At 37.1% G+C, this 8,962-nt stretch overlaps 1 long non-coding RNA gene across 2 annotated transcripts; it reads left to right on the top strand.

The window, feature by feature from the left end:
- Positions 1–907: 907 nt before the first annotated feature.
- Positions 908–6,264, top strand: LOC141576722 (uncharacterized). 2 transcript variants are annotated; one of them, XR_012505129.1, is made up of 4 exons: positions 908–1,130; positions 1,229–1,351; positions 4,121–4,221; positions 6,171–6,264. It is a non-coding gene; the product is annotated as an uncharacterized LOC141576722 (long non-coding RNA). The 2 variants fall into 2 exon arrangements; XR_012505128.1 differs by having other exon boundaries at positions 908–1,351.
- The last annotated feature ends 2,698 nt before the right edge of the window (positions 6,265–8,962 follow it).

The following is an 8,962-nucleotide window of genomic DNA, read 5'->3' as shown; positions in this document are numbered from 1 at the left end:
TCAAGCAGCTCAGAACTTAGGTGAACACATAGAAAACAACCAAGTACTACTTACATGAAGAGATGGATCAGTGCAGGTGATAATAATCAGAAAGAGACTCATGAAAGTGAAGTAAAATTTAGAAAGACCTAAATTCTATATGTTTGCCTTATCTGCCCCAAATATTGTCTTAAAATGACCAATCCACCCTCAGGGCTCAGTCAATCTCTTTCTGGTAACCTGAGAAAATCCAGAAGAAAAAGACATAGAAATACTCTGTTTTCTACAGCATCCCATTGGTTTGGGGCAATATCTAGTGGTAGGCTTCTCACATTCATATGATAGAGGAGATGACTGTGAGCAGCAATGTGGCTGGTTCCTCTGCCCAATGGCACAAGCAGAGTCACAAATAACAGAAATGAAAGGATCACTACAAATTGTGTTATTGAACTGCATGACCTACATGGAGCAATCAACTCACTCCTAGGTTTGGCAGGGCCTTTCTGAGTTGATTCCCTGAAAAACAAAACAAAACAATAAAACCCAAACCAAACCAAAAAATAAAAAAAAAAAATTTTAAAAAAGAGAGACTCTGAGTATCATCATCTCTGCTCCATGTGGCTGCCTTGATAAGAGTTCAGATTTCTCTGTGTCATGAGAAAATTTTTATGATTAATGGAAGACAGAATATTATCCAGTATTAACAGTTATTTTCCAATTCTGTATTATAAAATTATTTCTGATAATGGAAAATTCTCTATTTCTTTAAATTAATTAAAACATTGAAATTCTACAGTGTATAAAAGAAAGCACTGGAGTTCTGGAGAGGTGAGGCAGAATACGAAGGTAAACAGGAATCATTATTCCTTTTCTCAGAAGTATGTAATCTACAGGGTAAGCATGCAGCACCTGAAAGGGGAGGAGAGGTTGGTGGGCCACGCAGGGTTGAAGGAGGAGCATAGGAACATGGGTCTGGGAAAGTTTGGCTAGCTTTACAGTGCTCAATTGAAATACTACTTTGCAATATTTTCTCAACACCAGGGTTCAAGTTTGTTAGTCCTACTGAGACATCAGGTCAGAAGAAAAGAACAAAAGTGAGAAGGCATTTACGGCTTTGCATTCTCAGAAAGTCATCCTGCTGGTTCAGCTGTGTATGATTGAGCATATTATCATTGATGAAGAATTTTTATTTATTTTTGATCAAAGACTTCACCATGTTTTCCTGACCTTTTCAATCTCCTGGTTGCAGAGTTTTAACGTGAGCTCTCCTCGGGCCTGGGAGAAATTCTGAGAATGACCCCTGAGAATGAGCTCAGTGGTGAGAAGTCCAAGGACAGGATGAGGTCGACATTGCAAGTGTTTTTGGAATAAGGTAGCTTGACTAGAAACTGTAATTGTGCAAGGCCAGCTGTGCACTTCTGTGTGAGCTGATCCCTTATCATGGTCCCAGTCTTAAATATTCACGACCAATTACTCTGTGTTCTCAGCCCACTGTGCTGATTGACCCTCTGCCTTAACTATATGACATCCCTTCCTTTTATGACAAGTGTTAGGAAGGTGATCTTCCAGGCTCTTCTTCAAGGGAAAAACACGATTTCCTGCAGCAGGATGCCCGCCATCTCCAGCTAATCTGTCTTCTTGGAAGATGTCCAAATATTTCTTTGAAAGTTTCCCATGCATCCCATTTAAAGAATATGTACTGTCATCTGGGTCCCATATTGGAATCTGCCACACAGGAGCCAGACAGTTATTGACTATTGTCTCTTTCCCATCCATAAAATGAAGACTTCTAAGAAAATATTTGCAAGTGAAGCCAGGCTGAAAGCTTAGAATTAAAGCAGAGTTAGTGCTCCTTAGCTCCTGTGAAGTGATATAAAAAATGCCCTGATGGGTTCTGCTAGTGACTGAGACAGTGCTTGCTGGGATCCCTGTAAGAATTCAATCTGTGTTCCCTGGACCATGTTGAAATCTGGGCAAAAGTTTTCCTGATACTGTGAAAGCAGCTGGTTTCTGAGGTTCCTCATAGTCAACTTTTTCATTTATTTGATTTGAAGTAACCCAGGTCTAATACCAGCTAGACCTTGATTCCATGCCCCTCCCATCTTTTTTTCCTCAATGACTGTGTGAGTATGTATTTGTGCATATGTGTTTCTTGGCCTAATATTAGGCTATCTGTTAATTGTAATACACATTTAATACTGAAATTCAATTCTAACCTTAACTGATTCTCTAAGACTAGGACATAATATGTATGCACATGTATGTGTGTGTGTGTGTGTATGTATGTATATATACACACATATATATAGTTTGTTAAGAATTTTTAAGAATCAATATAAATTGTAAAAGAACAAGATTCAGAACATTTTAGAAATAGAGGAAAAGAGATATGAGTCAGAAAGTGTATGAGAATTGGTATCTTGGCTTCTGCTGGTGGCTCTTCTGGCAGTGAGATCTGGGGCAAGCCACTAACAGTCTAGGCAGGAGTTTCTGTTTTCTATGTGTTTAAAGTAACTATCCTGGACTATATCAGAAAAGAAGATAGGAGTATTTCATGTTCCAGATATCTCAGACTTCGTTTCATCTTACCACTCATTTATCATCCAACAAATGTTTATTCTATGCCTACTGTGTGCAAAACACTGGACTGGTTTCTGAGGATACATTGGCCCATTTGATGGATGTGGCCTTTGCCCTCCTGGGGTCCACAAGTCTCCAAGAATTCCTCCAGGGACCGTTAGGCTGGACATGATAAATCAGTGGGGACTAACTAACCAAACCCCAGTGTGTCCCCACACCACAGTTCTCTTTGTCTTTGTCTCCTGAATCCTATGTATCCAAATGCAGGCACACCTTCCAATTATCCACTTATTCTACTAATTTATCTCTGCTAACTTCTTTATCTCCAATTCAGTCTCTCCACCAAATTGTTTTTGGAGGATATAAAAACAAATAAACATGTGCCCTCAAGAAACTTAGAGTTTTAAAAAAAATAGAGGCAAATATGTAGCTGGATATATGAGAAAATTCAGGGCTGATTAAAATCTCCTAGTACAGGATATTGACATGTTTCAGAGCCTATGACTCAAATATGCTTTATAATAGTTGAATGTAACCAGGTCACCTTATGAAAAAGTGCAGTATGATAATAACTCAGGCATCCTTTATCTCATTACAAAATTGAAGGGCAAAAGTAGTTGGGTCTTACATTGGTAGATGAAAGAGTGGGCTAAAGTGGAGAGGACTTCCCAGATTTCTCAGAGAAATTGAGACCTAAAGGGCAAATTAAAAAAAAAAAAAAACTTAAGGCTTAAGGAAGCCTGTTGTTTTTGTGAGCAGAACAGCTTTTGGTGTCTGGTAAAGGCCTCTGTGTAACTGGGGGAGTTACAGACAGATTGATTACAAGTAAAAATGAGGGGGGAAGCATACTAAAGGATGAAACAAATATGTAAGTGGGTGTAAATTTTATAATTTTACCTTCATTTTTGAGTGAACTTGATTATCAAATAAAATGCCTGGATTTGCTTAATTTACTTAACCAATTCAATAATCAGATACAAAATTTGGTTCTTCAGGGTCCTCAAGGACACAAACACACAAAAAAAGATGTGTGCATTCTGACAAAACATAATCATAATGCAAATAATTTCTATTTATAAACTATTTTATAGTTCATGCATATCACTCAAACAGTGTATTACTGTCATTTCAAAATAACATGCTCTCTCCTCTGTAGTCTGCACACCTGAGAGTGACAGCATCTCTTAGCAGTCCCCAGTCTTGCTGAGTCATTCTGTTCATCCTCCTGTAGCTCAGGCATCATTCAGAGGCCCAACAGGTTGAGAATTGACAAGTGCTTAACTATGGATCCCTAACTTACTCTGGAGGAATGCTGTAAGACTGTGGACCTCAGGAGGGTAAAGGTCACATCCATCACATAGACTAGCTCATCCCCAGAACCCAGTGCATTGTTGTGCATATGGCAGGCACCCAATAAATATTTGTTAGTTAATAAATGAATGGGTGAAATGAAGTCTGAGGCTTCTGAAATGCACATCTTCTCTATCTTGTATAGTGCAGGGTCCTCTCAAGATTTAATCCCTAGCTCTGTCTACATTAACATGTTCTTATTTGATTGAAGAATCAACACACTTAAAGACTGGGATTTGGAAGTGAGAAGGAGTACATGGAAGTGATTCAGGAAGACAAGGAAATGAGACACAAGTGGCAACATTTGTCAAAGTAAGATAAAAGAATACTTATTACAAGATTACTTATTATATTTCTCATGTCTGTGCATGTCTTCATCTTCACCTTCTGGTAACATATACATCCATGTTGAATTGAGCCATTTTCCCCAAATCGAGGATCTTGTGACTTTGAAGTACCATAATATCTTGAGATTTCTTTGATAATTTTTGACCAATGGGTTCTAGAGATGCTGGAAACCCTGACAGTATAAAATAACAAGACAATGTAAAAACATGAGTCAGAAAATCATGACTGCCTTTAGACATAGCTACTTAAATATAGCATGGTGACTAAAAGTATGGATTCTGGAGCAAGACTACTTAGATCAAATCCTGACTTTGCCCTTGTGAGCTGTTTGATTTTTGTTGTTAATTAATTTCTCTGTGCCTTAGTTTTGTATTTCAAAAATGAGTTGTGGTGAGGATTAAATAAACAATACTGTTAGAGCAGTTCTAGGCGTATAGGAAGTGCCTTATTAATCTTAGCTCTTGTCGTGATTGTGGGTAAGTCACTTATCCACTCTGGGTTTAACGTTTCCAGGTATAAAATGAGAGATTTTGACTAGATTTTCTCTAAGGCCCTCCTGAACCTACTGTTTGCAAATGCTTACAGTCCATGTGCTTTTCTACATATATGTATGTAGTTTGTGATAGGAAAGTGCATGATTAGTAAATGCTTTCCTTGATTGATGCAAGGAGATGTTATTAGGGGATTGAGACAGTCTTCTTCACTAGGCCAAATTCCTTGAGGGTAAGAGTGTATCTTTTCCTCCTCAGGTTCCCAAGGCCTAATGTGGTGCCTGGGGACAGTGGGTGCTCTGTAAACTGTTAATGGATATGGAATAAATGCCTATGTCTTGTGTACCCAGATATATGGGAATGGGAAATGGTTGTAACTCCTTCCTAGGCCTTATCTCAATTAAAGCTACTTACACCGAATATTCAAAAAGCATTACTGCTCTCTACTGGAGACATTCCTAGTACAGGAATTCAAGTTTGAGTTTTTGATGGCAAATTCTGATTTGAGTTCATAAGTCCTGGATTTGAGAAGTAGGGTATAGCAGATACACATAGTTTACTGTGTTGCAAGCACAGATTTGGTGTTATGGCACTGAGGATGGCATGATCAGCATTAAAATGCCAAGTCTCATTTCTTTGCCATGTATTTATGCGTTTTTTTCCAGAGCAGCTTTATCTATAGATTTGTACACATGTTGCGTTTGCTTTGATTCATTTTAAGTAAAAAAAAAAAAAGAGAGAGAGACATAGCATTAATTGAAAAAGTAATGTTAAGAAAATGAAAAGAGAACCCACAAAATGGTAGAAAATATTCACAAATAATATATCTGATAAGGGACTTGTATCCAGAGTTCATAAAAACAAAACTAAGCAAAACAATAGGATTTACATTTCTCATTTAAGTTATTATTTTCTCTACACCTCAAGTCTTTTTTTTTTTTGTCATTACTGTTTTCTTTTTCATTAATTGAATATTTTCTAATATTACTTTTTAACTTCTTTAATGATTTTCTTGCTATATATTTTTAGTTATTTACTTAGTGATTGCTTTAGGCCTTACCATATATGTCTTATCAAAAACAGTTTCACAATTACACCAGCAATTTCAGAGAATGTAGAAACAGCATTCCCATATAGCTCTACTCTCTTTTCTTTCTTACTGTGGTATTCTTGTCATAGGTATTATCTCTATGCATGTTATAAGCCCAACAATACATCATTATAATTATTATTCATTTATGTAATTTTATGTCTTTTAAAGAAGCTGAGAGGAGAAAAGAGAACAAGTTTATACGTATAACTTTTTTCTTTTTTTTAATTGAGTTATAGTCAGTTTCCAGTGTTGTGTCAGTTTCCAGTGTAGAACACAATTTTTATGTTATATGTATAATTTTTCTCATATTAGCCTTCTTTCCATTTCAGGTTCTATGCATTTGTTCCTTTGGATTCAAGTGAAACATCTGGAGTCAATTCTTAACCCAATGTTGGTTTGTTCTCACCAACCTCTTTGCTCTGCTATTGGAAAATATATTACATTTCTGTATGTTATATGCCCACAAATACAATTAAATGTATACTGCTTTATGATTTTTAAACAAGATAAGAAAGGATAAGAAATAGGCAATTATACTCCTTTATAATTGCATAATTACCTTTATCAGTGTTCTTTGTTTTGTGTGTGTGTGTATTCAAATTACTGTCTTGGGTCACTTGCTTTCAGCCTGAAGAACTAACTTTAGTATGTCTTGTAAGGTAGGTCTACTGGCAGCAGATTCCTTCAGATTTTGTTTTCCAAATGTCTTTTTATTTCATCTTCATTTTTAAATGATAATTTTGCTGGATATATGATTCTTGATTAAGAACTTTTAAGATTTGAGGGCTGAGAATAGGTTATCCTATTGCCTTCAGCCCTCTATTGTTTCTGATGATAAGTCAACTGTTAATCTTATAGGAGTTTCCTTAAGCAAGATGTCATTTTCCTCTTGCTGCCTTCAAGATTTTCTTTGGCATTTTTACTATGTGTCTATTCATGGGTCTTTTTGAGTTTATCCTACTTGCAGTTTGTTGAACTTCCTGGATATGTAGATTTAAATTTTTTAGGAAATGGGAATTTTTTAGCCACTAATTTTTCAAATATTTTTCTGCTCCTTTACTTCTCTGTTCTTCTGGTGCTGCCTTTAAATGTCTGTTGGTATACATTAGTGTCCCACATTTCTCTGAGACTTTGCTCATTTTTTCTTCATTCTTTTTTCACTCTGTTCTTGGATTGCATAATTTCTATTGATCTATTCTTAAGTACTTTTACTTTCTGCCCATTTAAGTGTATTATTGATTCTATCTAGTGAATTTTTAAATTTCAGTTATTGCTCCTTTCAGTTCCAAAATTCCCATTTGGTTATTTTTAATAATTTCTGTCTCTTTATTAATGTTCTCTATGTGATGTGACACTGTCATCATGCTTTACTTCTAAAATCATGGTTTTCTTTGTTTCTTTGAACATATTTATAATGTCTTCTTTTCTCACATCTGGTCTCTCCTGCAGGTGGCTTTATTGCCTGCTATTCTTCTGGTATCTAGGCCATAATTTCCTGCTTATTTTGCATGTCTCATCTTTTTTGGAAAATGAACATTTTAGATATTGCAGCAACTTTGGGTACTGGCTTCATCTCTCCCCTCTTTCAGTGCTTGTCATTGTTGTTAGCTTGTTTACTTGTTTAAAGACTAACTGGATTATTTTAGTGTTGTCCATTCCCTTCTCTTCCTCCTCTATCCCCTAAACAGACACAGGGTAAAGCCTCTGATGTTTTTCCTCAGGGATTCATCCTTGGACATGCCCAGCCACTTTGGGATAACAAGGTTTTAGCAGGACTTAGGCAGTGTTTGTCTAGTTACCTGACCACACTAACCTATGAAACTCCACTAACTGCTGGTTAAAAGCTCTATTGTTCATAACAATGCCCTGGAGAATAAATTATTTACACCCTAATCCACTCAAATTCAGGCTGCTATGAAGGGACAGTTCCTGATGGTCAAAGTTTGAAATTTATTCAGACTCTAGTTCTTGCAGCTGGTTTCTTATTTTTCTCCAGCAACTAGTTGGCTTATCATTTAGCCTGTATCTTCAAGGATTTTATCAGTCTCCTCCCCATTGCCTCTCACCAACACTTCTACTGTTTTTGAAAGCACACTTAGATTTGAACTTCATATGCTGTTGCAAATAATGTTGGCTCCTTTGGGGAGATAATTTGAACTCTCTGTTCTATGGTCTGCCTTTCCTCCCAGGGAAAATCTCTGAGCCACAACTCTGGTGCTGGAGTAAGGAACAATAGGTCAATTCTAAGTGACAGCCCAGTTTGAAGAAGTAAGTGCTCAGTGGATATATGGGCAAGAGCCCCAGGTGTCCTTGGCTTGTCTCCCTTGGCACAAGCCCCTGTCCTATGAGCTGAGTCAATAGCAATTGGGATCTCAATGTCCTACCATGCCCAAGGTAGAACCATTGTCTCATGAGAGGAAATGTGGTGGAAGAATGGGGCCCCCACCTGTTGGCTGCAGTAGTACAGAACTTTGCCTCAGCAACAAGTATCTAGGGGCAGTATGAGAAATGCTAATGTCATGTCCTTCCCAGGAAGACAACCCTCCAACCAGGACCTGGGGGGAGTCAAAAACTTGTGTTCTTGGTTGTACAAGTCTGGGTGGAGTTCCCAGCTCAATGAGTGGAGAGGGGAAAAGTGCGGATCTTCAAATACTAAAGACTCATCATTTTATGGAGCTTTAGTAAATATTCTTGAGTAAATGTGTCTTCATTTGCTGTATATCTGTAGCGGCATTTCCATTTGTGTATGCTCATAAGGCCAACTATTTTTAAATGTGTTTTAAAAATAGTTTTCATCAGTTTTTTTGAGGAGTGATACTGAGTTGCACACCATCGTGCCAGAAGTGGAGCCAGGAAGGGGAAACTGATACAGTATAGATTAGCATTCTCTTTAACTGAAGGCTTGCTGTATCTTTGGTTGCTAGTGGAAGGCCTAAGATATATTTGTAGTATTAAAAATAAAAATTAAAAAATAATTTTCTAATGTTAGTATGTTAGAAGCAAAGCCTAAGATGGCAATTCCTGTAGATGATTTGTTGCTTGAATCCTCTGAGAAGAAATCTTTAGAGAAGTGGAGACATAGGAGGATGCAAGTTCCCAGGCATTTCTCAAGGGAGATCAT

Source organism: Camelus bactrianus, unplaced genomic scaffold (genome assembly GCF_048773025.1).
Source record: "Camelus bactrianus isolate YW-2024 breed Bactrian camel unplaced genomic scaffold, ASM4877302v1 HiC_scaffold_26, whole genome shotgun sequence".
Taxonomy (NCBI): domain Eukaryota; kingdom Metazoa; phylum Chordata; class Mammalia; order Artiodactyla; family Camelidae; genus Camelus; species Camelus bactrianus.
The sequence above is the reverse complement of the archived record's forward strand: the minus strand, read 5'-3'. Positions and strand labels throughout refer to the sequence as shown.